Below are 19,930 nucleotides of genomic sequence, written 5' to 3' on the forward strand. Positions count from 1 at the left end.
TCATGACATTTTCTTTCTCATTCAAGGTAACTACTACAAGATCATCAGTTTGAAGCTACCAAGATTGAAAAGAAGAAGAGAGAGGTGGTGCCAAGTGCATTTGGTCATTTTAGATTGAAAAAACTATAATTTGGATTAATAAAAGATTCTATGCTTAAATTATTTATGTGTGTGTGTTTCCATTGTGTTATCATTATATCTTAGGTCACACCCATGATTTTAAGTATAGTTGTATACAAGTGTAGTTTGGAGAATTATTATTTATTTTAACCTCATATCCCCTTGATATATACACATGTATATATTTATACATATATTAATAGGGATGACCTATAGATACTATTTTAATGGCGTGGTGGAAAATCTACATTTATATACATATGTGTATAGATATAGGTGATGTTGAAAGAAAAATTAGAGATGTCATCATAGAACAACAAAAGTAATCATTCTAATTATGGACTTTTGTTACTGATAGATATATATGTTTGTCCAAGTAGCTCATGTATGTCTAGTGACGTACTCTATTGTCAAGTCACTAAATCCTTATCAAGGTAATTAAAGGTCATACCTTGAAATCAACAAATGTACTAGAATAGTGCCCTATCCCTTGAATCATGTTTAGAAATTCTTTCTCTATTTTATCTACTCTTGCAATCACCCATGAAACATTTCCCCAATAATACCAAGTTCTTCCATTTAAATCAATACTAGAATATAACATAGATAACTATAATAATGGATAACTACCATCATCAAATAAATATAACAAGTAATGATTAATTTCCATCATCAAGTAAATATAACAAGCAATGATTAACTTACATCATCAATTAAATATAACAAGAAATAGCTACCTAATATCATAAATTAATTATTCAAACTAATGGTAAACAACCAAGTTCACATGATGAAAAGAAAATGAATGTTTTAACTAATTATCTCAATTGCTATAAATTTATTTTAATATGTCAAAATTTTGGGATGTGACACAAACCATGTACTTAGAAAGCCTAAAGAAATAAAATAGGTAACTAGAGGCCTAAATAGACAGATGCAGTGCAATGGGTATAACTAGGATAATTGGGTTTCCTATATATCTTCTTCACTCCCTGAGAGAGAGAGAGAGAGAGAGAGAGAGAGAGAGAGAGAGAGAGAGAGAGAGAGAGAGAGAGAGAGAGAGAGAGAGAGAGAGAGAGAACATTCCCAAGGTTTTGCACCTTTGAAGGGGTTCCAAAACATCAATCCACCCTTTTTTCCAAAAGCATTCCCTTAAGAGAGTAATGCTTAATTTCCCAATATTACATTTATTTGGGGTGAATTATAGGCTATGAGTAAACAAGTGTAAGGTGTTTCTTCACCTTGGCCATGGCTTGGAATCCTATTTTCCAAGGGCCTTCTAACTCTTTCAAAAGAAACTAGTCCTGAAGTTATATGGACTTCCTTCTAGGTTGATGCTCTTAGCCTAGTAGCCTTTAGTGCCAAGTTTGGAGGTCTAATTTGTGGACTTCACAAGGACTGAGGAAACTAGTGGGACTTCCTAATACCTTTTGGAAGATGTGTTAACACTTCAAATGTCAAGACTTGGTTCCAACTTTGAACACCAAAAAGTTGAGAATCTTGACAAGCCTAGTTGTTCTAATGAGGGCTAGGTTTAAAAGGTAGTACCCTCTAAACAAGTTGAAAAACTAATTTGGTGACATAGACCAAGTCTTCGGAATTTAGTTGCATGGATTGTAAGATTTGATGAGTAGGTTCAACTCCAAAGTGATTAATTTTACTCAATTTTTGTTGCTATCATGGAGTTCGCACATGCAGTTGCCAACTCAAAATTGCTCCATCTATACAACCACCAACTGATCTATGCAAGAAAGTACCAAAATCTTAGAGTATAGCATACGTGAATCTCATTCCACCAAAACTTATATTTTTCTCACATTGAAAATTAGAGATAGGACCATTAAGATGCTAAAACTCTAATCGGTGAGGGTTTGGAAGTAAGTTGCACTAGTTTAGGGATATCTCTTGATCCCAAGCATTTAAAGACTTTAGACTTGAATCAAATGAAAGATAAAACACTAGGCTCTCATCCACACTAGGTTCTACTACTATTAGATCTATACCATTTGTAAAATAAACTAAAAATTCAAGGAATTTGTAGAAAATAGTTAGTTTTTTGTATTGATTTGAGGAAAAAATACCTATTAATTCCTTTTACCCACCCAACTGGTCCACCTAAAATCTAATGGTTATGATGATTGGGATGATTATTACAAACAAAGTTTCTAATTAGCGAAGATTCTAAAAGTTGTACAATAGCTTTTTGTTGCTAATAGAAACTTTTTCTTGTTCATAAAAACTTTTAAATAAAATGGACTTGATCTCCTAAACACAAACCTAAAGACCTAAAGTGACCCTAGATCCTAAAGGACCTGTATCTAAGATCCTAATTTTAAGAATGTTCTTTATGACCTCTTTAGATAGTAGGTTTATATATCCACCTTACTATCAAAGGGTTCACATAGTGAGGACCTAAATTAATAAGAGAAAACGATAGGAGTATAAATTATTCTTCATAGTGTAGGAGACACCATCAATGCTTATTAGGTTTCTTTGAGTGTTTTGGGGGTGCTCCTACACCATACTACCCAAGTTGTTTGAAACTCAAGTTCTCACTTGAGTTTAACTATTCCAAGGTGTACTAATGCTAATGGACATCTTGTTTAGTCATCCAAGTGGCATCAATGTCAGGTAGGTTCTTCCATTTGACTAGGTAGTGGAGATAAGTACGATGCCTAGTTCTCTTCAAGATTTTTGTTTCAAGTATCATTTCTAGCTGAAGAGGTTGGCTCGGGGGATGATTCTTAACCCAATCATCATGTATCTCTATAGGATTATTTGAAACACCTACCTATCTATATTTTCCTTAAGAGGGGTTAAGTCAAAGACATTAAATATTGGAGAGATTGAAAGAGTTGGAGAGATTGCAAATTCATATGCATTTCGGCCAAACTTGTGCAATATGGTGCAATGCACTATCTTTTTCATTTGAAGTTTGGAATGTTGGATCTTTGGGAGTCTCTCTTTTCTAAGATAGGCCCAAACTTTATCACCAATTTTCAAATTTATTTCTCTCCATCTTTTGTCTTCCTATGCCTTGTATTTTTGTGATGCTTGCTCTTAATTATCTGTAACCTACTCTTGAACCTTTTTTTATCATTTTTTCCAATTCTTCACCTTTGTCACTAGTTTTGAAATTAGTAGCGAGCTTGATTAGCTCCATTGGTTCCTAAGGGTGAACTCCATAGACTATTTAAAAGGGTTCTTCTCCTTTAGAGCTATTAAGAGATTCATTAAAGGAAAATTCTTCTTGTGGGAGTACAAGATCCCAACTTTGTGAATATTACATTATTAGGCATCTAAGAAGGTTTTCAAGGGACCTATTGATGAATTCTATCTACCAATCTATTTGGAGATGGTAGGCAGATCTAAACTAGAGATTTCTACCTAACTTCTTATGCAAAGTCCTCCAAAAATGGCCTTGAAACTTTAAATCCCTATCAAGGACAATAGATTTAGGTAGTCCATGAATTCTAACAATTTCTTCAAAGAAAAATTGTGCAATATGTGATGCATCATGGGTGCTTTTGCAAGGGATAAAGTCTTTCATTTTGCTAAAATGATCCAGAACCACAAATATATTATCATAGCCCTATTTAGTCCTTGGGAGCCCAATTAAAAAATCCATTGATATTTCTTCCCATTGTTGAGATGGCATAGGGAGAGGTTAATAGAGTCCTTGATCAAGTTTCTATAAAAAATTTGACATCATTCTGCAATTTTGGCTAGTGGTAGTTTCTCCTAACTGCCTCTAGTGTTTTATCCAAACCATATCCCACCACAGTGTTTTCTCTTGACAATGTTGTCTCTCATTGAGAACTTTGGGATGCAGAGCTAATGTTCCTTGAAGAGTAAGCCCGTCTTGGATTAGATGTTCAGAGAAGTTAGTGTGTTACCTATCCATTAATATGGTGTACACCTAATAAATTTCACCAAAATATGGATCACCAATATAGAAATCTTTGAGGCCATTGATGCCAATACTTTGCAATTGCACTTGTTGTATCAAGGTTACTCTCCTGCTCAATGTATTAACCACTATTTTGGTCGGGCCCTTCTTATCTTTGATAGTAAAAGAGTATGCTTGGAACTATTCCATCCACTTTATGTTCTTGACACTTAATTTTTCCTAAGAATTCAAGTAACTAAATGCATGGTTGTTAGTATAGACTACACATTCTTTGGGTAAGAGTGCCTCCCTTTTTTAAGGGCTTAGACCATTTGACAGAGTTCTAGGTCATAAGTGGAGTACCTCTTTTTAGCATCATTTAATTTTTTTGAATAGAATGCCACTATTTTTTCATCTTGGCTTAGGACTGCTCCTATAGTAGGGTTACTTGCATCTATCTCTACTGTGAAAATTTTATTGAAATTAGGAATAGTCAAAATGAGGTATTGTGCCACTCTAGATTTTAAGTATTCAAAAGAATCATTGGCCTACTTTGTCAATTCAAACTTAGTTTTTCTTCCATCATTAACTATTTCAAGCATAGGTGCACATACATGACTAAATTTTTTACAAATTTCCTATAAAATGTTGCTAGTGATGGAAACTTCTAACATCACCTTGGTTTTTAGGGGGTTGCTAGTTGATTATTGCTTCAACCTTAGCAGGATCCATCTTCAAGGTGCCTTTTGATATTATAAATCCCAAGAATATGAGTCTTTCTGGTAGAAGGTACACTTTTCTAGGTTGATCATCAGTTTGTGTTCTTGTAATCTTTTGAAGACCAAGTTTGAGTTCTTAAGGTGCTCCTCCAAACTACAACTAAGGATTAGTATGCCATCAAGATAGATAACTAGAAACATAGCATTATAGTCTTGGAAGATTTCATTCATTAGCCTCATGAAGGTAGAGGTTGCATTGCTTAACCCAAATGGCATGACAAGAAATTCATAAATTCCTTCTATTATTTTGAAGGTTGATTTCCATTCATCACCTCTTTATCCTTATTTGATGATAGCCTGATTTTAGATAAATTTTTGAGAAATAGGATTTAGTTCCTAACTAGTCTAGCAGATCTTCAATCCTTGGGATTGGGAACCAATATTTGATAGTAATTCTATTCACTACCCTATGGTCAATACAGAGTCTCCATTTCCCATCCTTCTTTGGTGCCAATATCGATGGGAGTACCCAAGGATAAGGCTATTTTGTATGAGGACCTTTTCTAGTAACTCACTAATCTTCTTAGCAAATTTTTCATGTTATGAAGGTGTCATTTTATAAGGGGCCTTATTAGGTAGAGAAGACCTTGGAATGAAGTCAATTTGGTGGCTAATGTCTCTTATGGGTGGCGAGGATGAGGGTAAGTCACTAGTAACTACCTCTAAGTACTCATCAAGTAGTTCATGTACCTCTTTAGGAATTGGTTCCTCCTTCTTAGTTTTTACTTCATCCCTTGGTTTAAGTATTAGAGAAAATCCCTCATCAATCTCCTTTATTTTTTTTATCAATTTCTTTTCACCCACAACTATGAACATTGCTTCTTTTTCTTGCTTTTGATTAGAGAGATGTTTCATGGTGTAATTTTTCATATCCTTGATTATTGTACAAATGTTCCTTTTACAATTATAAGTGGCGTCCATATCATATGGCCATGGTCTACCAAGTAGAAGGTCGCAAGCATCAATATCTACTACATCACACAAATCTTTATCAATGAAATCACCTAAAGACAATTCTACCAAGGTTTGTTCAGTTACTAATGCCGTTTGATCTTTATTAAGCCATGAGACATGTTAAGGAAATAGATAAGGATTCTTGATTAGTTTGAATTTTTGTACCATTTCTTTAGAGATTAAATTCTCTATTGAACCAAAATCAATTCAAAGATTGCATATCTTTCCCTGGCATTTGACTTTTGTTCTAAATAAGTTCTTTATTCATGAAGGTTCTTGATTGTGAGGAACCTACAAAAAAAAATTTCTCATCACCAAGGGTGCTCCTTCCTTAGCTTCAATCTCTCTTCCTTTTTGTGTTAATTGTGTACCTCATTCTCCTTGATTATTGTCTCCCTTCTCAAGGCATCTATTTATGTAATTTCTAGTTTGATTACAATTGTAAAATTTAGGGGTTCATTTGATCTTCCTCTGCCTTTGCTAAAAGATCTCCTACCCCTATAGTTCCCTCTTGAACTCAATTCTCCATGCTACTTGGTTCCTTGGTTTTGTTCAAGAGGTTTATTTTCATTGTTTGACTGCCCTTTGTTCCAAGAGTTTCTCCTTCCCCTAGCATTTCTTCCTCTGCCTCTTACTCCTTGTTCATTCCTTCTCTTGAACTTATCCTCTACTTTGGTAGCAAAAAAAAAAAAATTGTTGGATAGTATTCATGGTGGTTAGGCTCAATTCATCTTGAATTGTCATTTTCAGAACTTGTAAGTATCTTGCAAGCTTCACACTTTCTAGTTTCATAGTATGAAATTTCATCACAAGATTACAGAATTCCTCAATGTAGTTGGAGACATTCATATATTTTTTTCTTAACCCCATCCTTCTCTTATGGAGTTGTACTTCATAATCTATAGGGACATAGGCTTCCTTGAGTAGGGCTACCATCTTTTTTCATGTGGACACTTGGTTCTTTCCATCCTTCATTCTTCTATCCTTGAAAAAGTTCCACCATGTAAGGGTAGATCCCTTTAGTCTTGACTTGGAAATTTAGACTTTCTAAGATTTAGGACTACTTTCACAATCAAAGAAATTGGTTAGGTCATTTACCCAATTTGTAGTAGCAACATTGATCATTTTCCCATCATAGGTAGGTAGATCAAATGTAGTATCCAAGGTTCTTCTTTCCATAGATTTCAAAGTCTTTAAAGGTAGCCTCTGATCTAGATGGCATTCTTCTTCTTCATCCACATGGGGTTCTACATCACTCCACTATTTAATTTCATCAAAGTTCCCACTACTTTTGTTCCTAAGCTCTATCCTAAGTCAATTAATCTCCTCCTGGATCTTCTACATTTTAGTGTTTCTAAGATTTTTTGATTCCTTTTCTCATCTTCCTTTTATTTTTGGTCCTTGAGATACTTTTCTATCTTAACATTTTTCATCCTTGAGGATAACTCTTCTCCTTTTGACATCATTGGAAAAGAACTTATAGATCCCAAAACTTTGGTTTAGGCTTTGATATCACTTGAAGTAGACAAATGGGTATAATTAGGATAATCAAGTTTTGTATAGATCTTATTCACTCACTAAGAGAGAGAGAGAGAGAACACTCCCAAGGCTTTGTACCTTTGAAGGGTTTCCAAAAAATCAATCCAATCTTGTTTTGAAAAGCATTCCCTTATGAAAGCAATGCTCAATTTCAAAATGTTACATTTATTTGGGGTGAATTCTTGGCTATGAGTAAAAAAGTATAAGGGGTTCATTAACCTTTTCCATGGCTTGGAATCCTATTTTCCAAGGGCCTTCGAACTCCTTCAAAACAAATTCATCCTACAACTATGTGGACTTTCTTTCAGGCTAATGTTGTTGGCCTAGTAGCATTTGGTACAAGGTTTTGAGGTCTAATTTGTAGACTTCACAAGGACTAAGGAAAATTGTGGCACTTTCTAATACCTTTTTGGAAGATGTGTTAAAACTCCAAATGTTAGGACTTGACTCCAACTTTGAACCCCAAAATGTTTAGAATCTTGACATGCCTAATTGTCCTAATTAGGTTTGGGTTTCAAAGGAAGTACTCTCTAAATAAGATGTACAACCAATGTGGCAACTTAGACCAAGTCTTTGTACTTTAGTTGCATGGATCCCAAGATTTTATGAGTATGGTCAACCCCAAAGTGATCGATTTCACTCCATTCTTGTTTTTCTCATAGAGTTACCACACGGAGCTGGCAATTCAAAATTGTTTCATTTCTATGGCCACCAACTTGTTAGTTTGAGGTAGTTTATTAGGAAAGTACTATACATACTTCATAAATTATTTTGGGTTTGGGGCATCAACCTAAAAAAATTTTGGGCTACTATTTGCCAATTACACAAAATTTTGGGCTACTATTCACCAATTTATGACCGACATGTTTTAACCCTAAAGAAACAAAAATCAATTGGATAAAATGGCTTAGGGTTAGGGATTGTTTTAGAAGGTGTGATGCAAAAATTGGTTCTTGTGAAGGTATTGAGTTGTAAGGTATTATAGATTGTACTTAGGTTGTGATCACTAGATCATAATAATGTTGGAATTTCTATTTGGTGGACATAGCCTAGGAATTAGGTGGTCCATGTTAAATCTTGGTGTTTTGTGTTCTTTTTGTGAGATCTATTATTTTCCAATATTTTTTATATTTTCATTTCATTTTTATTTATGTCTATGGTTTATTCCTAACAAGTTATCCTCTATAGGAAAGTCTTACGATCGAGTGGGAGTCTCATGATTGCATGTGAGTGATGGAAGATGAGGGTCAGATGAGGGTTGACAAGTTTAATGTGTAGAACTTTTAGTTATGGAAGATGAAAATGGAAGACTATCTTTATCAAAATGATTTAAGGAAGTCCTTGGTAGAAAAAAATAAAATATAGGGATCTATGCCAAATGAAAAATGGGATCTTTTAGAAAGAAAGGCACTTGGAAGCATTTGATTATGCCTAACACCATCAGTGGCATTTGACATTACAAAAGTAAAAATGAGGGAAGAGTTGATGGAAACCCTAGCAAAATTGTATGAAAAGCCCTCTACTTCAAATAAGGTATTTCTCATGAAGCATTTATTTAATATGAAAATGGTAGAGGGTGGATCTATTGCAGACCATTTAAATGAGTTCAATATAGTTACTAGTCACCTATCTTTTATGGGTATTAATTTTGATGAAGAAATTAGGGATCTCTTCATTTTGTGTTATTTTCCTAAAAGTTGGAATGGCTTGGTAATGGTTGTGAGTAATTTTTTTCTGCATCTAGTACCCTAAAATATGATGATGTGATTGGTGTTATTTTGAGTGAGGAAACTCATAGGAAGTCCTCATGCAGGTCTATATTAGGAAGTTCTTTAAACGTACAAAGAAAACATAGAACAACTAAAAGAGGAAACAATTCTAGAAATCATGGGAAATCAAGAGGAAAGTCAAAGGGGATGAGGTCTCAATCAAAAGGACCAAATGACCATTGGTACTATGGGAAACTAGGGCATAAAAAGAAATTTTTTTGGACTCAAAAGAAAAATGAAGGAGATAAGAAAGATGGATACAATGAGGTAAATGTGGTAAGCAACAAATCTAAATAGGATGTTTTTCTTCTATCTTTAGAAAGTGTTGATGGTCCACCGGTTTTAGATTTTGGTGCTTCATTTCATGCTACACCTCATAGAGGTTATTTCATTGATTATGTCCAAGGGGATTTTGGGATTGTTTATTTGGGGGATAATGAACCTTGTTAGATCATTAGAAAGGAAAAATTTAAGATTAAGTTATAGAATGGGTATCATTGGCTAATACATTAGGCAAGACATATTCCAAGCTTGAGTAGGAATTTAATTTCAGTAGGGAAACATGGTGATGAGGGTTGTGTAGTTTCTTTTAATGATAAAAATTTGAAGGATTCAAAAGGTCCCCTTGTATTAGAAAAAGGTGTGGAAGTAGCTAGCTTATATCTTTGTATAGCTCACATTGTTCCTTCTACTTTAATTCTTTCAAAGAAAAATGAATGTTCAAGAATAGTTGTTATAGTTGAGCAAGGAGAACAAATAACTAGTGTAGATTCTAATACAATGCTATGGTACTATAGTCCTGGGTACATGAGTGAGAAAGGTATGAAAGCTCTTCATTCAAAGAAAGTTTTACTAGGTCTAAAATGTGTTAATATGAATTTTTGTGAAAGTTGTGTGTATGGAAAACAAAAGAGTGTGAGTTTTGTGAAGATTGGGAAGGAAAATAAAATAGAGAAATGTGCTTGTGCACTAAGATGTATGGTGACTAGCTCAGGTATCATACCTTGGTGGCTCTCATTATTATGTTACATTTATTGATGATGCAACTAGAAAAGTATGGGTTTATTTCCTTAGATAGAAAGCTGATGTATTTCAAACTTTGAAGAAATAGAAATGCTAGATTGAAAATGAAACTAGTAAGAAATTAAAATTTCTTAGATTTCATAATGATGGTGAGTATTACAGTCATAAATTTGAAGATTATTTCTTCACTAATGGTATTCGTAGATAGAAAACTATTCTAAGGACTCCATGAGAAAATGGAGTGGTTGAATGCATAAACATGGCTATAATGGAGCGTGTAAGGAGAATGAGGTTACATGCTAGGTTGCCCTTACACATGTGGGTGAAGGCTATCAATACTATTGTATATTTGATTAATAGAGGTTTCTCTACTTGTTTGGGTTGTTGTATTCTAGAAGAAGCATTGACAGGTAAGAAGGTTAGTTATTCTTTTCCCAAAAGATTTTGTTGTGAAGAATTTGCTCATGTCGATTCTTTAAATAGAACCAAGTTGGGAGTTAAGTCAAAGAAATATGTATTTGTTGGATTTGGCATTAATGAATATGGTTATAGGCTTTGGGATTTTGAAAATCAAAAAATTGTAAGAAGCAAGGATGTCATAGTCAATGAGAAAGTGTTGTACAAAGATCTATTGTAGCAACATGAGAAGAAAGAAGATGATTATGTAGTGCTAGATGATACTCCAAAAGATGATGTTCCAAAAATTCCTCATGATGTGTGAAAACCACAACAAAAAATACCATACACACCAATAAATATTAGATGATAAACAAGGTTAATTAGACCTCTAGAAAGATTTTCTCCCTCTTTGTATTCTATTTTACTAATAGATGCTAGTGAACTCAAATGTTATGATGAAGCTATGTAGATGGATACTAAGATTTACTGGGAGTCTGCAATCAAAGATGAAATGAACTCTTTGCAGAAAAATAACACATGAGATTTATGCAAGTTGCCTATAAATAAAAGGGCTTTACAAGACAAGTGGGTTTATAGGTTAAAAGAAGAGGATGGAGGTAAGAAAATATTTAAAGCCATTTTTGTTGTAAAAGGATTTGAATAGAAAAAAGACATTGATTTTGATGAGATATTCTCTCCTATTGTTATAATAACTTCTATCCATACTATTTTAAGTATTTTTGGCACTAAAGATTTTATTTTGGAGTAGCTTGATGTTAAAACAACCTTCCTTCATGGTGATTTGGATGAAGAGATATATATGTCTTAGCCATGTGGATTTGAGGCCAAAGCTAAGGAGAACTTAGTGTGTAGATTGAAGAAAAGTTTATATGGCTTGAAGCAAGCACCTTGGCAATGGTAACAAAAATTTGATAGTTTTATGCATGTGCACAGATATAGTAGGTGTCATTCAGATCATTGTGTATATTTTAATAGGTGAGATGATGATAGCTAAATTATTTTATGTTTATATGTTGATGATATTCTTGTAGCTGGGTCTAACATGGATCATATTAAGGGGTTAAAATGCTAGCTAGCACATGCATTTTCTATGAAGGATTTGGGGGAAGAAAAAAAAACCCTTTCTATAAAGATTTGTAGAGATAGGAAGAATAGGAAATTGATGTTGTCTTGGGCTCATTATGTTTAGATGGTGTTACAACATTTCTTTATGGAGAATGCTAAGGTTGTTAGCACACCTTTACCTAGTCATTTGAATTTGACTTAGGAAATGTATCCCAAGATAGAAAAAGAGGGGGATAAGATGTGAAAGGTACCCTATTCTTTAGCTAAAGAAAGCTTGATGTATGCTATGGTATGTACAAGGCCAGATATTGCACATGTAGCGGGAGTCGTTAATAGGCATATGAGTCATCTAGGAATTGAGCATTTGAATGTTCTTAAATAAATTCTCAGATATTTGAGAGGAACATCTAATAAGTAATTACACTTTGGGGGATCTCCTACTAATTTTTAGGGCTATGCTAACTCAAATTTGGTAGGGTATATTGATAACAAGGAAAATACAACAGGTTATCTATTTACTTTTGGTGGGGAAATAATGAGTTGTGTTTCTAGGTTACAGAAGGTTAATGCTTTATCCACTACAATGGTAGAGTATGTTGCTGCAATGGAGGTAGCCAAGGAGTTGATATGGCTTCAATTCTTCTTGGAAGAATTGGGATAACCTCAGAGGGATAATTATTTTGTGACAAATAGTTAGAGCACCATTCATCTTGCAAAGAATTCATCTCAACATTCAAAGACAAAACACATTCAATTGCGGTACCATTTCATTCATTTATTTTTTGATGATGAATAGTTAAAGCTATATAAGATACATATAGATAAAAATCAAGTGGATATGTTTACAAAGGTAGTGACAAGGGAGAAGCTAATGTCCTCTTTAGCTTCAGTTGGTCTTCTAGACTAAATAGGAATAAAAGAACAACAAATTCTAGGGTGGTTTGATTTAGTGGAAGCACCATGTGGTAATAGTATTGCTACAAGATCAATCTCCAAGTGGGAGATTTTTGCCTAGTGTGGAGTCCAGTTAGTCCCCAAGTGGGAGATTGTTAGTTTATGGTGACTGATAAAAAAAGTATTGCACATACTTCATAAATTTTTTGGGGTTCAGGGTATTGCCCTAAAAAAGTTTTTGTGTTACTATTCACCAAAGGCACAAAATTTTGGACTACTATTTCCCATTCACCAATGGCACCAAATTTTGGGCTACTATTCACCAATTTATGGCTGACATTTTTTAACCATAAACCAAAAATAATAATTATATAAAAGGGCTTAGGGTTAGGGATTGTTTCATAAGGTGTGATGCAAAAAATGGTTCTTGTGGAGGTATTGTGCTCTAAGGGATTGCAGGTTGTAATCAGGATGTAATCACTGGATGGTAATAATATTAGACTTTTGGATAATTAGATGTAGCCTGAGGATTGGGTGAACCATGTTAAATCTTTGTGTCTTGTGTTCTTTTCTATGTGATCTATTATTTTCTGATATTGTTTAAATTTTCATATAATTATTATTTATGTCAATGGTTTAATCCTAATACAATTGATCTCTACAAGAAAGTACCAAAATATTAGAGTACACACACATGAATCTCATTATATCAAAAACTACATTTTTTCATGGTGAAAATGAGAGATATGGACCTAAAACCCTAATTAGTGAGGGTTTGGAAGTAAGTTACACCAATTTGGAGATATCTTTTAATCTCAAGTGTTTCAAGACCTCAGACTGGAATCAAATGAAAGATAAAATACAAGGCTCTCATCCACACCAATTTTTACTACTATTAGATCCATTCAAACTATATAGTCAATGGAAAACTCAAGTAATTTGTAGAAAATAATTAGTTCTTTGCATTGTTTTGAAGTAAAAATACATAGTAATGCCTTCCAATTAGCTAAAAGGGCTATATGAAGGCCTTCTCCAACTAGTCCAACTAAAATCTAACAATTTTAACCATTGGGAAGATTATTACAAACAAAATTTCTAATTAGACCAAGATTATGGAAGTTGCTAAAAGTTGCAAAGTAACTTTTTGTTGCTATTACAAAATTTTCTTATTCAAAAAGAAATTTAAATAAAATGAAGGACTTGAAGTCCTAAATAGAAACCTAAAGACCTAAAGTGACCCTAGAGCCTAAAGAACCTGTAACTAAGACCCTAATTGTAAGAATATTCCTTGTGGCCTCTTTAGATTGTAGGATTATATAGCCACCTTATTGTTAAAGGGTTTACATAGCTAGGACCTTAATGAATAAGAGAAAATCCTAGAAGTCCAAATTATTCTTCATGGTACAGGAGACCTCATCAATGCTTGGTAGGTTTATTACAGTGCTTTTGGGGTTCTCCTACTACATAGACCCTCGACTACTTCACACCCACTAATCTACTCTTTTCTCACAAAAAATATACCTTGGGGCTTTACACTAAGCCTTATTCACTGATGGTTGGATAAGACCATCTGCAAACCAAAAATAACTAAGACCTTAAGACTACATCTTAGGTGCTCCTACAACATTCTTCCCTATAATAAGAAACTCATGGCGGATTAGTATTAAGGAGCTTAGTAGGAATACCTCTCTTCTTAAAATCATTCTTAGGTATCCATGTTGTCTCAGATTCTATCTTGTCCTCCAACTTAATTTGATTCTCCATGTTAATGTCATGTCTTGCCTTCTTTTCAGGTTTTGAATTAAAAAAATTCTCATCTTCTACCTTACATTGAAGTGGAATGATGAATTCTTAAGTGATTTCTCCATCTCCTACTTATTGTAATTCTTTCCTAACATTGGGTTCTTTGTATTGAATCAGATCTTTCACATTAAAGATAGGAGAGATGGCCATGTCTTGAGGAAGCTTTATTTTATAAGCATTAGGACCATATTTGGAAAATACCTTACCAAGTCCTATCCTATAGATTTGGAGCTTTATAGGAACACCTTTTGTGATTCTATCTTTCTTCAAGTCAACTAGCACCCAATGTTCTACTGTAAAATATATTTCTCTCCCTCTTTCATCCCTTTTTTTCCTGTAACTTCTAGTTAGCTTCACATAATTTCCTCTTCATCTATTCATGTACTTCCCTTATTGATTGAGAAAAATCATTAGCATGTCAACTTACCTCTTCATGTTGGTTCAACTACTTGAGTTCACAAATCCTTCTTGGATGATACCCATATAGTATTTGAAAATGACTCTTCCCTATGGTTTCATTTACACTATCATTGTATGTAAACTCTTCCTATGATAAGAGTTGATCTCAAGTCTATCCATACTCATTTCTAGAAACCTTATTATGTTCTCAAGAATCCTATTAATCACTTCTATCTAACCATCTATTTGTGGATGATAAGATGAACTATGAGCCAAATTTGTGCGTAATCTCCTCCATTAGGTCTTCTAGAAGTGTCCCATGAATTTGACATCCCTATCTAAAATAGTTTTGATAGGTAAATAATGTATCCTCACAATCTTCTTGAAAAAGAGATGATCTATGTAATTGACATCATGTGTGGTTTTAAAAGGGATGAAGTGTTATCTACAAAAAAAAAAAATCTATCCCAACCTAATATTATCCTTGGTAAGCCAACTATGAAATCCATAGTAATGAACTCCAATGGCCTCTATGGCACTGCTAAAGGTTGGTACAATCTTTCATTTTTATGAGTACCCTTGGCTTTCTAACACACCATGCATTGATCAACATAAATTTCCTCACATCCCTTTGCATTCTAGGCTAGTAGTAGAATCTTTCTAATGTTTATATGGTTTTATTCACACCAAAATTCCCACTAAGGCTTTTGTTGTGTTTCTCGTGGATCAAATTTTCCCTCATGCACCCTCTAGGAACACACAATTGATTTCTACAAAACAATAACCCATATTTTAGAGTCAAATAAGAGTATTGACTATGAAAAATATTATTGAATTCTATGCATACATTGTAGATCTAAAGAAAGTCTCCATTTTCAGTATAAAGGTCCTTAAAACTATCCACTCCAATGCTCTCCAATTGAGTTTATTTGATGGTCAATAACCCTTTTCTTAGGGCATTAAAAACTTTTTTTTTTTAACCTTCTTGTGTTTGATAGTGAAGGTATGTGACTATAGGAACTCTACCCATTTGATGTTTCTTAAGCTCAACTTTTCTTGATAGTTAATATAACTCAATACCTAATTTTCTTTAAAGATAACAAATTCTTTTAGTAGCAAATAGTGTCTCCATTTCCCAGTGTGTGAACTAGGACATATAGTTCCAAGTCATATGAGTAGTATCTTGATTTAGCCTCATATAATCTTTCACTAAAGAAGGCTACTTGTCTTCCCTCTTAACTTAATACCGCTCCAACAACAACATTACTTGCATCACATTCTACAATAAATAACTTGTCAAATCTAGGTAAAAAAAGTATATATTTTGTAGCTCCTTCTTTCATTAGCCTTCCAAACCCTTCATTTTTTTCCTTGGTCCATATGATCTAGTTTTAAACCAACCTTTGATAGTGTCCAAGATAGCAATTTATAACTCACTAAAACTCTTAATGAATTTCCTATAGATATATACCAAGCCATGGAAAATTCTTACTAATTTGAATGTCCTTGTTGTAGGCCAATTAAGTATAGCTTGAACTTTTTCCTCAGCCATCTTTGAGTCACCTTGTGAAAATACAAACCCAAGTTAGAATATTCTCTATGTTGATAGGTAGTTGATAGGTGGTTGTTCCTCTTGTAGTATTTTCAATATAATCTCCAAGTATATTATGTGTTCTTCCTTGTTCTAACTATAAATCAATATATCATCAAGATATACTACTATCAGTTTCCCTATGTAGTTCTTCAACACCTCATTCATAAGCATCATGAATGTAATAGGTGCATTGGTGAGGCAAAATGACATAACCAACCATTCATACAGTCCTTCAATGGTCTTGAAGGTTTTCCTCCACTCATTACCTTCATTTATTCTTATCTGGTGGTAACCACTTTTGAGGCCAATCTTAGAAAAAAATTTAGCACTCCCTAGATAGTCTATTAGATCTTCTATTGTAGGGATAGGAAACCTATACCTAATGGTTATCCTATTGATTTCTCTGGAATCACTACATAACCTTTATTGGCCTCCCTTATTAGGTGCTAACACTACTAGAACATCACATGGGCTAATTTTGTTCTTAATTAGACCGTAATCTAGTAATTCTTGCACTTGTCTAGAATTCTCCTTATTTTCTTTAGGAGTAATCTTATAAGAAGCCTTGTTTTGTAATGAACCCGCTGGCACAATGTATATTTGATTATTAATTACCCTCTAAGGAGGTAGTGTAGAGGGTGTACCATCAATGGTAATGTTTTTAAAATGGTCCAACAATTGGCGTAGGAGCACCTTCAATTCCATCAATTTCAAGCACATCTAGAGGATCAAAGACAAAGATTAGGGTAGTAGTTGGATCTAGAATCTAATGCTAGAAATAAAGTCCATGTTGTAAGGCAAGGAGACATTAGGTGTGTTATAAACCTAATTGTACACTTTAGTCATTTTATGGGAAATTTCTAGGTAGAAATGGGATAAAGTAGTTAATAAGGTTGAATAATGGTTATTTATGATCAAAACCTTCCTAAGTTCATATGTAGAGTCTAGGATTAAAGTTTGGTAGAGACATTTGCCAAAAAGTTGTCAAAGTTGTCAATGTTGCAAATTGTAACTTTTATCCAAAAAAGAAAGATTTTGAATCCCAATGTTTGCAATGACCTTAAATGGTTGGAACTACTTGGAAATGTCATAAATAAGGTCAAGAAACCTTTCTCAACATAGAAGATATGAATCTAATTTAATCTTTGCATTGAAATCAATAAAATCTATTGTTTTCCTACCAAATCTACTTGGGAAACTATTTATATGAAATTGTACAAATTTACATGAGACTGCAAAGGTTTGGAAAATTTGAAGAAATTTCAAATGAAGGTTTTTCAAGTAGTTTGAGGTCTTCAAGTCATACTGATTAAGAAAAATCATTTTTTGTGTACTTTTTGTTCATAGGAAGACCCTAACTAGGGCTTTGAGAGAAAATTTCACTTTTTGAGAGATTGTACCATGGGAAAATTTTTAGCCTTGGTGGACAGAAAGGGGGGAAGATGTATTTTAGGAATTCTTGGATCTTAGAGTAGGAGGTAGGAGATGTGGAGAGTAATTACTAAACCCTATGGATAGGTATCTAAATGTAACTATCTAGTTTTGGGTTTTTGATGCACAACTTGGCCCAAGGGTGGAGTGGAAACATAATGTTGGAAATAATCAAGACTAGCTAGGTTACTAAGAGAGGAGGGGCAAATCACTAACCTCAAAAACTTTAAAACAATTCAAAAATTTAAACATATAAATTATTCACCATTCATTCATCTAATCTACTACATGCATGAGAAGACAAACATTCATAACACATGAACACAGTATTTTGGTGACCCAAAAACCTTCCTAATAGAAAGTAAAATTGGGGTGGGGAAAATACCCACAAAACTTCACTACTACAATACAAAGTTGGCCTATTAGAGCTTACGTTGACCACTTCTGATGATCTGCCCTATTAAGCTCAATTTGGACTACTAGATCCACCTTGTTTGAGGTTTTACAAACATGCAATGAAGTATGCATTTTGTTAAGAGATCTATACAAAGATTGTTAAGCCTACCATATTAAAGGATTTAGAAAATTGATTCACCTATTAGGATGATATAGTAGATCTAACTTACAACTTAATTGCTGAATAGATCTTGAAGTATAGATTACCTCTTGTGATTGATATGTCTTTGTTGCTCCTTAATGACCTTGCTGAATACTCTACTCTAATGATGATTCACATTCACTCTTCTCAAAAGATTACATGTCCATTCCATTAACATTCTCATGATGATATTACAAATGGTACAATACATTACATATATACCATTCCAATAATTAAAATTATAAGGTTGGCTAAAGTACAAGTAACTAAAACATTGCTGAGTTAGTCAAATAGTAGAAAACTCAGGTTCTTCAAGCTAACTTGGTGACCTTTTGATACACAGAATCCACTACATTAGTTGGCATCTTCATGCACTTGCTAGAAGTAGAAGCTTAGTCCATACTAATCACACAATGTAGCTTTGAACTTAGTAACCATTGGAGACTTGGTAGATATAGTGTCACTCAGTAGATACTGAATCCTTAGTTTACCTTGCTATCACTTGGTAAACACTACATAACCATCATTCGGTGAAACTAGCTTCATTCATACAAACTAATGACTCAATAGACAATATGAAGCTTGGTGACCATTACATGTTCAATGAACACTATAAGCTCAGTAAACACTATTGAACTACACATTCACTTGGTAGCTTTAGGAATACTCGATGTGAACTACTTAACTATTGAGTGTACAAAGTAACCACTGAATGCTCAGTATAAACTATGCCCTGAGTGATGAGCTTGGTAGCCATTCAGAATCGAATAAGTGTTGTCACTAATGACAAATACAACATAAATCCAACACATAAGTACATAGATTTAGATATTTTTAGATATCTCTAAGTTATTCCAATACATTTTTTTGGAAGAATTTTTGAATTACTTGTACTTTCTTCATGAAAGTGACCTAATTAGCCCTATTAGGCCTAGGATAGATTTGCAAACTATTGTTGATTAAAGGATTGGAGTTTTTGAAGGTGTTTGATACATTTTTTGTAGATTTCCAAAAAGGTTTCCTTCATAAATCTTAATTTTCTCCTTGTAGCCCTATTTAGATTTTTAGGTGTATAATTTGATTTTCCAAAGCAAGTATTTTGGAGTTTGTGTTTTGTTTGTGTTTTTAAACATTTGGGAGCTCCATATTTTAGAGAAGAAGGCCATATTTCATTCCTTAAAACACTTGTCTTAAGTTTGTGTCTTGTTATGCCTTGAGAAGGTGTTCTAGACTTTGAGGCTAATATAGTCTAAATAGTGTGTATATTGGGAATCATATTGTGGAGCCCTGGGTTGTATTTTTGGAGAGTGGTTGGTGTACTCCTAGAACCATATTTTGATATGACCTATTATACTCTATACCAAGTGGTATAAAAGAAACTAGTAGATATTTCAAGAAAGACAAATTGCAACCATGCCAGATGGTGGAGAAGAAAATGAAAATGGACTTCCTAATAGAATGACAAATGCTAAACTACTAAGGTTTTTGAAGGAGTATGATGCTAGAAGGAAAAAAATAAAGAGAGACATGGAAAATATAAAATAAAAATTCTAGAGAGAATTAAGTGGTAACTCTAAGAATGAGGAGGGGAGTGATGAGGAGATCCCTTGGTAGGAGAAAGAAGACAAGATTCCTGTAGAATATAGTTTTCTC

Source organism: Cupressus sempervirens, chromosome 10, assembly GCF_028749045.1.
Source record: "Cupressus sempervirens isolate cs-2001-9-10 chromosome 10, ASM2874904v1, whole genome shotgun sequence".
NCBI lineage: Eukaryota > Viridiplantae > Streptophyta > Pinopsida > Cupressales > Cupressaceae > Cupressus > Cupressus sempervirens.